At 40.7% G+C, this 14,522-nt stretch overlaps 1 long non-coding RNA gene across 1 annotated transcript; it reads left to right on the forward strand.

The window, feature by feature from the left end:
- Positions 1-83: 83 nt before the first annotated feature.
- On the forward strand, positions 84-7,026 carry LOC119625804 (uncharacterized). The gene is made up of 2 exons (XR_005241946.2): positions 84-590; positions 6,908-7,026. It is a non-coding gene; the product is annotated as an uncharacterized lncRNA (long non-coding RNA).
- Positions 7,027-14,522: the final 7,496 nt, after the last annotated feature.

A 14,522-nucleotide genomic window follows, 5' to 3' on the forward strand; every position in this document is an offset into this window, starting at 1 on the left:
CGGACTTTACCACTGCTACGTGGCAGGGGAGGACTTGGTGTCAGCTCTCTGAGCTTTTTACCTCCCCTGGCCGATCAAAAGCCCTCAAAGCCACAAGAGTTTTTCACTGTCCGGCATATTTCGAGGGCCTCATAAGGAGAATGTCTCGGATTTGGAGGTTCCCGTTCGAGGTTCGAGGGGCCTGAATGTGGCTCTCCCTCCCCGGACCCATGACGATGGTATGGCCTGCTCCGCCACCGTCACGTGGGCTCCTCCTCTGTGACGTCGGCGCCTTCGCTGTAGCAAAGCTCGGCCTCTGGAATTCTGAGAACTAATTTGCTATTCGGTGACATAAGAGGGGGAGTGCGCTTTGCTTTCCCTGGGTCTGGGGCTAATTCCTCCTCTCTTACCCATAAACTCAGCAGATCGAGCTAAATGCACAAAAGGGAGCGAGAGGTTTGAACCACTGGAAAAAGTATGTTATATATAGTAGGGTTAGAGAGGCAAGTAAGAGAGAGAGAGAGAGAGAGAAAAAAAAACAATAAACACCACAGCTCTTTCCAGCTAGAATATTAGGCACCACGAGAAAAATATTTGCCAAGCAGTTTTCGGTGGGTTCATTTGCTTTATTTTTATTTAGGATAGGGGTTTTTGCTGTCGTTCTGGGGTTTTTTCTTTCTGGTGTGGTGGCTTGGGATTTTTGGTTGCTGTATTTTGATGGTTTATGGATTTTTGCTTCTGATTTTTTGCCTTTTGCAAGTTTGTGGTGTTACGTAAATCATAGGATCGGCATCGGTTGGAATTTTTTGTGCGTGCCTTTTCTTTTCCTATCTAATCCCTCAAGCGTTTTAAAGAAGATGTGTTATTTCAATACTAACACTGTTGAAAGAAGCTTAAATTTTTGGCCATATGTAACAATCCCAGCCCCCACTTTTTTTTTTTTTTTTTTTCCTTTGGTGCAATTTTCTTTTTCCCCTTGGACTTTTGCTGAAGTGTGTCTCTCCTGCACTTGAGAGAAATGTTCAAAGGATTTGTTTTGGTTTGGTTTGTTTCTTTCCAGGACAGCAAGTGGTGGGTTTAATCTGTTATTGTTGACTCTTAGGAAATTTCTTGTTGCAAGAAACGTGTGTGTGTGTGTGTGTGTGTGTGTGTGTGTGTGTAGGGGGTGGGGGGGTATGTGTGTGTGTTTTCTACAAAATTCTATGAGCCACATACCTGTTTGTGTTTTGTTTTCTCTTAAGGTCTTGATATTTTTTTCGGGGCTCGTTTCAAGGTCGTTGTAAAAAAATCTCTTCAGTCTGTGTTTAAGAGATCAGCCGGAGGGAATTCTAAAGGCCTGCCGTGCCAGTATCACAGATACTGCCTGTATTTAGAACAGACTGCTACAACTACAACGCACTACACGCAGCACAGTCTTCTTAGCTTTGAAGCTGAGTTGGGGGTGGGGGGGGCAGAGAAGAAGGGGAAAATCTTTCCTTCTCTTTTTCTCTATTACTTTCTTTTTAAAGGCAATTGCAGTGCAGAATCATTTCATTGTGGGTCCTAGTTTGTTTGTTCAGAGCTGCTAGTTTCCTTATTTAAATGTTGGTTGGGGTTTTTTCCCCTCCTACTCATCCCTGAATAAGGGAGACTCTTGTTTCTTTTATGTCTCTCTCTTAAAAGAAGGGTGTGAGGGGAAAATAATATTTCAGATTCCTCAAGAATTAGCCCAAAATGTTTGGACCAGAAGCAGCTTTCAAAGGTCAGGCTGTTCTGAGCCTTGGCTATGAGAGTCCTTCAAGCGACTTATTAAATTACAGATGAGTTCTTAAAGGTTCCACAAAATCTCGTCACTTGTTAATTTCTAATAAAGATATGTCCTAAAATAATCTACCTATCCCAACCCAAAATTTGGGTTTATAATGGAGGAGAGATCAGAGCTGTGAAAAATTGCTCTTTGCTGGGATATTTGGAAAATCTCTTTCATTGACAGTCCCGTAAGAAGTTCCATCTATCACTGAAAATGTTGTTGGCAATGCACCCCACTACCCCACAACACACACACGTTTTTAAAGGCTGTATTTTAGGTTTTAAAACCCAGAAAGGGGCAAAGAGGTTGATTATTTTCCACAAGGGCTGGAGCTTAGGAAACATGCGTTGAGTGTCTGTCCCTGTGAAATTTGAATATTTTAATACTTATTGACAGATGGATTACTGCAGCCTCTGCAGAAAAGCCTGTCTTGTGAAGGGTTTTTGAAAAATATACATAGGCCTAATCCTGTCACTGTTGTTGAAATGTACGTTTTACCCCCAAAGACACATGATATTGTCAAGTTCAGATTTATTCTGCCGGAAGGCAGACTATCTGCTTTTTCATTTGAGTCCCCTTCCTTCTCATTTTCAAAGAGATTAAAATGAATCCCACTGGATGCAAAATGACACCCCGACTTTGCGGAAGGGATTTTCCTTGTGTGTTTATATGTGTGATAATTTTTTCTTTTATGAGCAATGAGCACTTTGGGATTTCTGAGATTTATCTATATGGTTTGTAATGTGAATTGTATGGCTCTGCCCTATTATTGGTCCTTCAAAAGATTACTTTTCTGATTTTTGGTCACATTTTTTTTTTTGTCAAAACTGCCATTCAGCCTCATCCACCGCCCCCCCAAACCTGAAACACACACAGCTTGTCCCTCCTGTGTTCCCTTTGCCACTCCACTCTTAGCCCCATGGGGGCGCTGCAGAGCAAAGGGAAATCTGCTCCCTAAGGCAGTAGTAGAACCAGCCAGAGTGGGGGCTGGGAAGGAATTCACCCTTCTCATACCTCAGCCCTCTTTAATTCTCTGCAGTGAGCCCCTAGAGGGAGAACCCACCAGGCCTGGTTTATATATAATTAACCTCATCACCAGAGACCTCAGATCTTCCCAGCACATTATTTCTGGGACCAAGTGCCAGAGTGCCACATTTTCCTTCTGCTTTTTGCCAAATCAATGTGTTTACACTGAAAGAAATTGACCAGAACAGAAGACCAGTTAGAAAGAAAGAGAAAATGATTATTGAAATTGTTCTAAAGATAGACACTTACTTTTCGGTGAGTCTCTTTTACTTTCAACTGAATGCATGGTGAGGAAAATTGTGCACCCGCCTCTCAATCTCTTTTCAATTCCTAGGAAAGTAACTTTGTCAAATATTATACCAGTTGAATTTCTTCCAGAATGTCATTTCTTTCGTTCTTGACCTCTCCTCAGTAACCAGTTGGCATCACTATGTGGGCCTCCCTCACTCCTGCAGTGCCGTGTTATAGGATTAAAGAAAGGGCTGACTTGAATGTATTCTGATTCTTTTAAATCATCCTTAAGAAGCTCTAAAGAGTGATTCCATGTCTGGGGTCGTATGAATAACTCCTGCAGACTTGGGGGTACTACAAATCACCTAGTCCCATGATTTAATGGTTACTGGCTGTTAATACTCAGAATAGAGGACCAGGCCAACCTCTTTGCCTCATGGACTGTGCATAAGAATAGGTCCCTGATCATTGCCGCTGGGTAAATATAAGCCTTATTACAAAATAAAATACCCTGGTCCTAATACTACATCTATTTAAGGAAAAGAACAGACTTCACATCCAATTCCCCCTTGCAAAACCTTCCCCACAATTCAGTCATAGCCGAAAAAGAACCTATCCTTGAAGCAAACATGGTTCTGTCCTCCTTCTAAGGGGGCTCACAAGAGGAAGTTGTTTTCACCTATCAAGAACCTCTGGCACTTTGGTAGGTCTTTAAGATATCACATCACAGGACTATAGATTTTAAAGCTGGAAAGAAGTTTTCAAATCAATCACCTCCTGTAGGCTTTCTTCTTTCAGGATTACAGGCTGGGTCCTCACTAGGAGGATGTGTGACCCGAGGAACACAACTGAAAATGGGTCTGCATGATTTGCTGGCCCTCTGTCATTTTAGAGGATCAGGGTAACCTGACAACTTGAGTCTGTAGGTGGGTATCTTGTTTCCTTATAGAACTGAGGAAAGCAAGGCTGCTATGGTCTCGTTGTAAACTGTAAAACTCAGAGCTAACTCCAAGTCATGATGAGTTTTGATGGTCATTTGGGTTTATTTATGCCTCTCAGCTACACTGAAGTACTTGGCACTACTTTTGATAGATTTGGGAGATATTATCTATCAGACTTGATAAATTTTACCTGTTCATTTTATTTCAAATCCTTCATTTAGAGCTGTTGTAAGCAAGCTCCTTGTAGTATCTTTGGAGAAAGATAGGCGTTTTTAACATAGCAAGAGGAGCAGAAAGTTTTGAGACATTAAAAAATATATAATTTCCAGCTACTGCCTTCTGAAAAGGAAGTATTAATGTTTAATTTTCATCCATATGCTGCCCGCTTTTAGCCTTTATTGTTCTGAGATTTTTTTTTTTCTTTAGAACTCTTTTCAGCCTGGCTCAGAGTTTACCCCCAAACACTAATTTTCCACACTTTTCTCACTTGCTTAAAATGGAAATAAATATCAGGAGCTTAAAATAGAGAAGTGATGGGGGTTAGGGGGTGTGTAATGATTTGTTTATTGCATTCGATCACTGTTTTGAATAGCAGAGTTTTCACTTCCTGTGAAACCTTAGCATGAAGGAAAGCAGCAGCTGGACTCTGAGAGGGATGAGGGAAGGAAAGCACTTCAGTGTTTGTAAACTCAGGGTGGCTGGTCCACCCGCTGCCCTTGCCGGGCTGCTGGCTGCTGTACTTAGCTGTCTCTACTACCTAAGGCTAGAAGTGGAAAAACTTGATTTGCGTGTTGTGCCTGCATTTTTTTTTCTTCCTCACACCGCCCTCTTGTACACCTGACCATGCAGAAGCCTATCTGAAGCCAGCTCGATGGCAGGGAGAGCTGGAGAGCGGAAGAATGTGCGGAGGGAGGGAGGGCTCGGTACTTTTCCATTCACATCTCCACAGTGGCTTTTCTTGTTTATTTCAACCTCCACCGGCAGAAATCTTTCAGCTGCCTTAAATTCGAGTCATTATACTGTTACCTGAGGTCAGACGACAGACACTTTGGTGCACGTTTCCTACATGTCAGTGTCTGTGTAACTTGTGTACATACAGAGGCACACACACACGAATGTAACTCCACGGGGGCACAGTGTAGGGAGAAGGAAAAAAATAAAACACTGTATTTGTTGCAAACACACACACACAGACGCGCGCACACACACACACACACCCTTGGTTTCTAATTACAGCTCTGCCTGAAACTCTTTATGGGACATTGAGCAAAGCCACTTGTGAGGACTCCGTTTCCTCAGCTGTGTGAAGGAATAGCCCCGATGATTTGCGGGATGGCTGCGCTTAGTTCTCTACCTTTACATTTCAATACACATTTACAGAACTGTGCAAGAGGAGTGGAAAGGAGCTGTGTGTATATGTGTACCTGGGGCTAGGGAAGGAGTTAAAATGTAAACTTCTAAGTAAAGAAGGCAGTCCCAGAATCCTCACTCTATCAATTTTTAACCAATTGTAGACCAAAGTCTGGGATTTTGCTGAGTGGGTTCAAAAGCCAATTGAAGATTTTAAACGTTAAGAGGTGGAGGAAGCAGGTTCTAAGAACTTGTACCTTTGATCTCCAGCATTCATAATGAAATGTGACAGTTCCCAAGTGTCTTTTCTGCCCTATATTTCATTTTTTATTTTCCTTCTATTTGTTTTTGGAAACTGTCCCCATCAATGATAGGAAGGAGATGACATTTGTACACTGGGTAGTATGTGAATGTAAAAAACACATCATAACATTCAAGGGAAGGAAGAGAGGGAGAGAGGGTAAGAGAGGGAGGGAGGGAGGGAGGGAGGAGAGAAGGAAGGAAGAGAAAAAGAAAAAAAAAAAAACCTAGAGAGAGATTCCTGGTAAGAAACATAGAGGTGGCTCAGACATCACTGCATTAAAGGTAATTATTTGAAGTCAGAGGAAATAACAGATGAGGAGTTTTCCCTTACTAAAGGAAAAAAAAAAAAAAAGAGGAAGAAGTCTTGATATATCAGAACGTGAAACCAATGAGATACTTTCCATCAATATTTCTTACCCTTTTTTGATCTTCATTCTTTAAAAAGAAAGGTCTAAAGTTTCTCAGGCCCAATTGTCTAGATAATCTAAAGCCTTTAACAGGCTTTGGCATTCCCAAAAAATAATAAAATGACTCTGATTTATCAGCAACGACCTCCCCACCCCCATTCCTCCACTGGTTTAGACTTTATGGAATATTAGGCCTGTATACAAATACTAGGGGAGCCAATTGTATTCCCCCAGCGTAAGACTATTGAAAATTACAGTGTGCTAGAACTGGGAGGGCCTTTAGCCATTATCCATTCTGATGTTCCTGATTTTATATCATTGGAAATTGAGGCCCAGACAGAATCCACTTGCTATATATGCTATAACACTAACACAGCTGGATTCGGAACTTTCAGGCCCTAGTTCTAAATCCAGTATGCTTTCCTTATGGCATATTATGGAAAGAGGATATGGGGTTGGCAGCCTTGCAAAAGCCATTTGTTGTGGCTGCACATTCAAAGAAGGCCTCAAATTTGGACTCCTAGGCCAGACACAATGACACAACTGTAATCCCCATACTTTGTGAGGCTGAGGTGGGAAGATCACTCGAGACCAGGGGTTCAAGACCAGCTTGGGCAACATATGAGACCCTGTCTCTAAAAAAATGGAAAAAAAAAAAAATAGCCAGGCATGATGGCACACACTTGTAGTGCTAGCCACTTGGGAGGCTGAGGCAGGAGGATTGCTTGAACCCAGGAGTTTGAGGCTGCAGTGAGCTATGATGGCACCACTCTAGCCTGGGCCACAGAGTAAGATCCTGTGTCTACATAAATAAATAAATAAAATTAGACTTCTGATATTATCTCCACTGAGGCTATACCTCTCTCTTTCAATCCTAACAGGACTGAAAGAAGATGACCATCATATGCAAGTTTTGTGTGTGGATTCCAGTGTAGGACCACAGGCTCCTATGACACCATGATTGAATGCTATTAATAAATATATGATTGTTTCATGCATAGTGCAATTGTATTATAGTTGTGTGTGTGCTGGTGTTAAAAATATAAGATTTAAAATATATTTGTCCTAGAAGCAGTGACAAGCAACAAGCACACCTGGTGCTCAGATCTCAGTTTTGTTTCATTTTTGTGTTTGTTTTTGTTTTTGACACAGAGTCTCACTCTGTTGCCCAAGCTGGAGTGCAGTGGCACGATCGTGGCCCACTGTAACCTCCGCCTCCCAGGTTCAAGTGATTCTCCTGCCTCAGCCTCCTGAGTAGCTGGGATTACAGCCATGTGCCACCACACCCAGCTAGTTTTTATATTTTCAGTAGAGATGGGGTTTTGTCATGTTGGCCAGGCTGGTCTCAGTTTTAATGCTATTTCACAGCAGCGGAAACCAAGGCTTCTTGGAGAAATGGTTGAGTCTAAAACTGCAGCAGGAAATACACAAATGAGAATGGAAGCTCTTGTAGCACCTTAAAGTAAGGAATTATTCAAAAACAAAACTCTATTGGTGAGGGATATTTCAAAAAGACACAGGAGCCACTGGAAGAGCTCCCAGTAGCCAAAGCTGAAACAATTTGAGCAACAAAATAGAACAGTATTTTACATTATAACCCGAAGTCTAAAATAAATATTAATGAGTCCAGGGCTGGGTGCGGTGGCTCGCACCTGTAATCCCAGCACTTTGGGAGGCTGAGGTGGGCAGATCACTTGATGTCAGGAGTCTGAGACCAGTCTGGCCAACATGGTGAAACCCTGTCTCTACTAAAAACACAAAAATTAGCTAGGCATGGTGTTGTGTGCCTGTAATCCCAGCTACTCGGGAGGCTGAGACAGGAGAATCCCTGGAACCCAGGAAGTGGAGGTTCAGTGAGCCGAGATCGCACCACTGCACTCCACCAACCTGGGCAACAGAGTGAGGCTCTGTCTCAAAAAAAAAAAAAAAAAAAAAGAAAAGAAAAAAATGTAATGAGTCCATACTAATATAAATAAAGTATTAAGTAAATTAATAAACCAGAGAGAAAAGACAAACATCCCTTAATTCCAAATGTATTCATATAGATGTGCACAGGGATTCCAAATAACTTATGGACATGTGCTGGCCTTAAGGAGAAGCATAAACCCCTACTCTTTAATTGTGGGCTGTAGATAGTAACTTCCTTCTGGGGAGTATATTCCGTATGGAAAGGTAGTCAGGGGAAAAATATAGGAGAAACCTGACAAACACTCTCTCAGCCAGGGGATCAAGACCAACATCAACAATGATAAATCATCTTTATAGTGTATACTCTTGATATGTCGTGATGACGATGGTTCTTTCTCTCTGTGGTCCTGCTCTCATAATACTAGTCTAATCATAAGAAAAACATCAGACAAATTCTAGTAGAGGGGTGTCCTACAAAAACCCAGTAATCCTCAAACCCATCACGGTCATCAGAAACAAGGAAAGTCTGAGAAATTGTCACAGACAAGGATTAGCATAAGGAGACATGACAACTTAATGTAATGTCGAGTCTTAGATGGAATCATTGGCCGCAAAAAGACATAAGGCATAAGATAAACCTAAACAAATCTGAATCAATGATGAACTTTAGTTAATAATAATGTACCAGTATTGTTTCACTGTTACACGTGTACCATATAATGTATTATGTTAATCATAGGGGAAACTGGGCACAGGGTTATTCTCTGCACTATCTGCTCAATTTTTCTATTAATTGAAACATGTTCTTAAAAATTAAGTCTATTATCATGAGGAGGTATCTATATCTATATATATCATATCTATATATCATATATATCTATATAGATATATAACATATAGATAGATATATAGATACATATATCATATAGAGATATATACACACTTGGAGGAGATATATGTGTGTGTGTGTATATATATAAATATATATTCAATACCAGAAACGTCCAAAAAGTGACCCAGATCTCTCCTGAAACCTGGGAGATCCTGCTTCTCACTCATTTTCCTAGAATAGAGTCAGAGAAATGGAGCACCTCATTTATTCTTTTAGTTTACTAATTTACTCAATTTCTGTATGCCACCATCTGGATAACCATCAGGAGAATACTAGGGAGGCACCAAAGGCCAAATGTTGTTGTTAGGGTAGATGGCTCAAGCCACTTCATGGACCCCCATATTCAAAACTTCTCTGTGGAAACCCGCTAAGGAAACAGTGTTCTCAAAGATCTTGTCATCAGTTTATATGGGGCATATAGAACTTAGAGATTCATTCATGAAGTTGGGGGAGCCCCAGGAGATCCCAAGAGTGTCTGCTATTTCATTGCACAATTCCAATAAAACTGTGGATCTCATCAGAGTTGTGAGTCTGGGTGTCTACAGAGGAGAAGCACCTATCAGACCCCTTAACCCTATGAGTTTGTCTGCATTATCTGAGTACAACCCAATACTCTAAGTTCTAAAAGGATCTATCTTCACCTTTCAGCTTACCAGTTCTACAGTTAAGAAAGGTCCAGAGAGGAAAACAATTTGCAAAGACCACTTAGCAAATTAGTGGTGGAGTTGATTCCCATCACCAGTTCACCCCGAATCATTTATTTTGTTGCAGTATCCACTTTGGTAAACTGAAGGCTGTTATTGTATTAATGTACATTATGACTTCGAAAATGCTTTTTAAATCTCTAACCAATTGTCAGTTTTCAATGGCTTTTACTTCTAATGTTGCGCTTGAGTTTTAAGTGTCTCTTCTCTTCTTCCCTTCATGTTTTCTGACATCTATCGGCCTCTCTGCCAAGTAGTTATAAGATCTTTGAACTAACACTTATATTCACTGTGAAAGCCAACATTTAAATAACTCTTGATGAAGTGCAGTGAGACTAGGTCCTACTGTGTTGATTAGTATGACTCTTTTTCAGATATATTGGCTACATATACCAAGAATCATAAATATAGTCAGACCCTTTGACCTAGAGATTCCACTTCTAGGAATCTATCTTTAATGCATAATTCAACATACAGGAAAAATCAATGAATGAGTATATGCATCCTAGCACTGTATCTAAGAACAAAAAATTTGAACAAAGAGCAAAACATTTGAACAACCTACATGTCCTATCATGACTAGGCTGGAAGAAAGAGTGTTGGTTGAAGAATGATTAAGTAAATTACAATACAACTAATTTCAAAAAATTAGAATTGAAAAGTACTTATGGTAATATGTAAAGTGGAAAGAAGTGGAATATGTATATAGAGATATATGCATATTATATATCTATATAATATTTGTATACAGTGTATTCACAGTAATTTTAAAAAATATACTCTGTAGAAAATAGACTGGATGTAAATAATAGCATACAATTGACAAAAATATTTTCAGTAGCTCTCTTAGAGTAGCAGGATTATGAACGCTTTTCTCATCTTTACTCTTTTCTTTATCTTCCACAACGCTTAATATCTATCTATCTATCTATCTATCTATATTATCTATATATCATCTATCTATTGTCTGTCTGTCTATCTATCTATCTATCTATCTATCTATCTATCTATCTATCTCACAAACACACACTCAAGAAATAAAAAGCCCTAATTGAAGTCTTTTAAATGCAAACAATTAGTCCCCTTATTCACAGGTTTGAATATCTGACTTAAAGTTGAAACCACCTACATCTTTAGGGACCACAGCAAAAGTGAAAAGTATCCACACACTCTTGGAGAAGGCCTTTCACTTTAGGAGACATTTGTCTCCATGCCAACAAAATGTCACCCTTTCTGAACACATTGACCATGAGATGCAGTAGGCTCTGTAGGTCTCGCACCCTTGATCATACTGTGATTATCTTGTTTGTTGGTGTTTCATGGCATTTGCAAATGTTAAAGGTTTTCCTGGTTATTATATGAGGCCACTCATGAGCTCTCCTTATAGATAGAACTTTTTGGGGGGCTATAGGTGACTTTTTAACATTTTTATGATGTTTGGTCAGTGAATGCTGAGGAAAAAAATTTCAAGTGAACTGTCTCAATGTTTTGTTCATCAGAGAATCACAGAGTTGATAAGAAGACCCATTCATTGTGTCTCTGGTCTTAAAGAAGGCCATGAGGGTAGGCATCAGAATCTAAAGCCTATGGTAAAAGAAAAAGAAAAAGAATGGAAAAGAAAAGAAGAGGGGAGGGGAAGAGAGGAGAGGGGAGAAGAGGAGAGGAGAGGGCAAAAGAATCTAAGGGCGAGGGTAAGAAGCATATGGGCCTGATAAGGCCCTTCTCCCTTCAACTGCTGATGGGATTCTCCATGCTCAGTTCATTCTCTTCACTCTCACATTCACTCCTTCAAACAACATGCATTTCACTGACTGTTTCTTGTGGGGTAGACACTGTGCTAAATGCTAGTGAAACAAATATGAATAAAATACGGGGCCCTGACTCCACAGTGCACATAGTCTACTGATGAAACAACAGCCCAGAAAGGTTCTGAAACTTGCTTTAGGTTATGCAAAAGATAGTCCTTGAGTCAGGACTGGCCTCCAAATGTCCGGATTCTGCTCCCAGTAAATCTCTATAGCCTCTTCTCAGAGGCTGTTCCCTGACCCCAATCCCCCGTCAGGGTGAGGCATTGAGTCCTTCCCTGTGCGGGTTCAGCCACTTGGAGTGGTTCATCTAGTATTTATTAGAATGATGGATAACCCAGCCACCTCAACATACCATTGAATGACAACCAGCACCTAATGCAGAAGATCTGCAAAAGCCTGGGGCACAACAGAACCTCAGCTTTCTCTACACCATCATCACCATGTTGTCTCAGCCTTCAGGCCACAGCCTTACTGCAAGAATGATCATTCCCCCACTGAGACTAGAGCGCTGTATTGGACTACAGGCCTGTACTCCTGCTTAACTTCTGTCAGCCCTCTCATTGAAGAGCCTGGATCCTGATTTTGATAACTTTTTGCGTTTGGTACCCATCAGGTTCTACCATGAACAGGCAGATCACCCAGCATTATACTATTCCAAAGCCAACCTCAATTAATGTCCACAGTCTGGACTCCAGAAACAAACACCACCCCTAGCAGGGACTTGACCTGATGCCTACTCAACTAAGACCAAGTTCACCTCAGCCCTCTGGGCATTCCAGACCTTTGGGTGATAGAGTGACAACAGGTGATATCTCCAGGTGCCAGCTCTGCACCCAGCCCAATTTCCACAGCATCCTAGTTTTCATGGCCCATCCTGCCTCAGGGTTGGCTCTGTCTGCCAGAAGTTGTAACCACTTATTTTCTGTGGCCAGGCAAGGGCAAGACGACATAATGGCACATGCATAATGCCACCAGACAAGATTTTAGCAATGTTACAATTAGCTGAAATCCAGCAGCTTTCAATGTCTAAACATCAAGTTGTTCAGACCAACCTTGCCCTTTGGGAGCACTGGCACTAAACTGCCAGCAAATTGCTCAGTAGAAAATAGGACAGAAAAAATATTAGTAATGATGCTAATGAAGGTCGCAATTTGGGAAGGCATATGAAGAAAACTTGATGATTTGGTGATGAATCCATCAATCAAGCCCTTCAGGTCCTCTGGCTTCTTTCCAGTCTTATCTCCTACCACCACAGTTTTCTACGCCAGATTCCTCATCATTTTCCAAGGATCCATGCACTTTCCTCCCTCCACACCCAAGCCTTGCTCTCTGCCTTTCTTTGCGAAGCTATAAGCTCCTCAAGGACAGAGGTACTTTGTTTTCGTTTTCATAGAATTGTGTTCAGTACATGGTGCTCACTTAGAAAATGTTGATACAATTAAAGGAGGTAAAACTGAAATAGAATTCAATGTGGGATCTGAGAATCTGGGTTTCAGTTAATCTTCACAACTGACTAACTCCTGTGGGTCTCAGTTTCTTGTTCTCTAAAATGGCAATTTCTGTAAAGGGGGTACATTGTAGGATTTTCATGGGAATCAAGCACAAGGGAGGAGAAAGTACTTTGAAAATCAATGCACAGTTCTAAGTGACTGATGAATGGACTAATGAGTGAACTCTTGCAGTTGAGTGAAGCCATCAGATTATTAAGTAACAGATTCTGAGGCTTGGATTGTATCTGCAGAACAATGTATTTAAACTGTCCTGTCTTGACTTTGTAACCATCCTCAAATACAATTATTTCACTTCCCAAAATCTTTTAACCCTTTAAGTATAGGAAGGCATATATTGCTACTAAGGATTCATACTGATCCAAAGAGAATAAAAAAAAAAAATAACCACCAGAAAGCCTTCTTGTTCTTGAAATGCAGAATTGGAAATGAACCATTTCCCAGTAGTGGGAACTGAAATCCAGTATTAGATCCTCCTTTTTGGTACCTTCTTCCTCTTTCTTCCCCCTCTTTTTACCTTAGTTCCTCCCCATCCCTCTCCTGTACCCAAATGGAAAAAAATCAGTTGTTTTGAGCTAACTTCAGTCTTAGATAAAGGTATAAGCAAAAGTCAAATTTATTAGGGCTGTTTTCTAAGATCAACAAGGTGGTTATTTATAAATTGTTTAAGCAATTGAGTTGATGAGTGAGTTATCAAAACAAAGAGTTAGGTAATTTCTTATCAGAAGCCTAAATGACAGGAAATGCCCTGGTCCTACTAAGAGAATTCCTAAATCAATCCTTCCAACCTCTGCAACAAATGCAGAGTGGATCCCATAAATGTCAAGGTGAATATAAGAAGGGATTAGGAGCAAGCTGGTTTTGATAGGAATGAAATAAAATATGAGCACCAGCTGGACAATGGTGGCTCATGCCTGTAGTTCTAGTGACTCGGGAGACTGAGATGGGAGGCCTCTTGAGACCTGAAGTTCAAGGCTGCCATGAGCTATGATCATGCAGCTGCACTTCAGCCTGAATGACAGAATGAAACCCTGTCTTCAAACAATGACAGGAAACCCAAAATGATGAGTATAGGGACTGAAGAGAAGTAGTAAGGACTTTTCATTCCAGTAACTGAATCAGGCAACCAACAGGCAGATGAAGCAACAGACATTTATTAGTGTTTTAAGAAAAAAAAAAAATAAGAAAAACTACTCAAAAACCCATTTCCTACTTCGTGTAGTCTATAACAGTAGGTAACTAAGTGGAATAAGAAGTCCAGTAGACTCAACAGGAATAGGTGCGTGACAGCTTCCAAAGAGACCAGGCATGGCGGGTGGCAGTAGCACAGGAAAACTCCTGGAATCAGGACCTGTCTGCTCATACTTGCCAGTTTTGCCAGCACCAAGGCCATGCTTATTTATTTTTGGATTCCTAGAGGTAGGAGGGAGAGAATGCTGATGTATATGGCATAAAAACTGCAATCTTAAAGATTAAAATAAATTAATGAAAAAATATTTAAATAAATATGAAAATTCCAAAGTGGATGAGCTGGGACAAAATCAGGAATCCTGGGCAACGTTCGTGCTGAGCAAGGCTGGGTACCTCCCCCATGTGGTTTCTTTCTTTCTTTCTTTCTTTCTTTCTTTCTTTCTTTCTTTCTTTCTTTCTTTCTTTCTTTCTTTCTTTCTTTCTTT

This window comes from Chlorocebus sabaeus, chromosome 15 (assembly GCF_047675955.1).
Source record: "Chlorocebus sabaeus isolate Y175 chromosome 15, mChlSab1.0.hap1, whole genome shotgun sequence".
In the NCBI taxonomy this organism is placed as follows: Eukaryota; Metazoa; Chordata; class Mammalia; order Primates; family Cercopithecidae; genus Chlorocebus; species Chlorocebus sabaeus.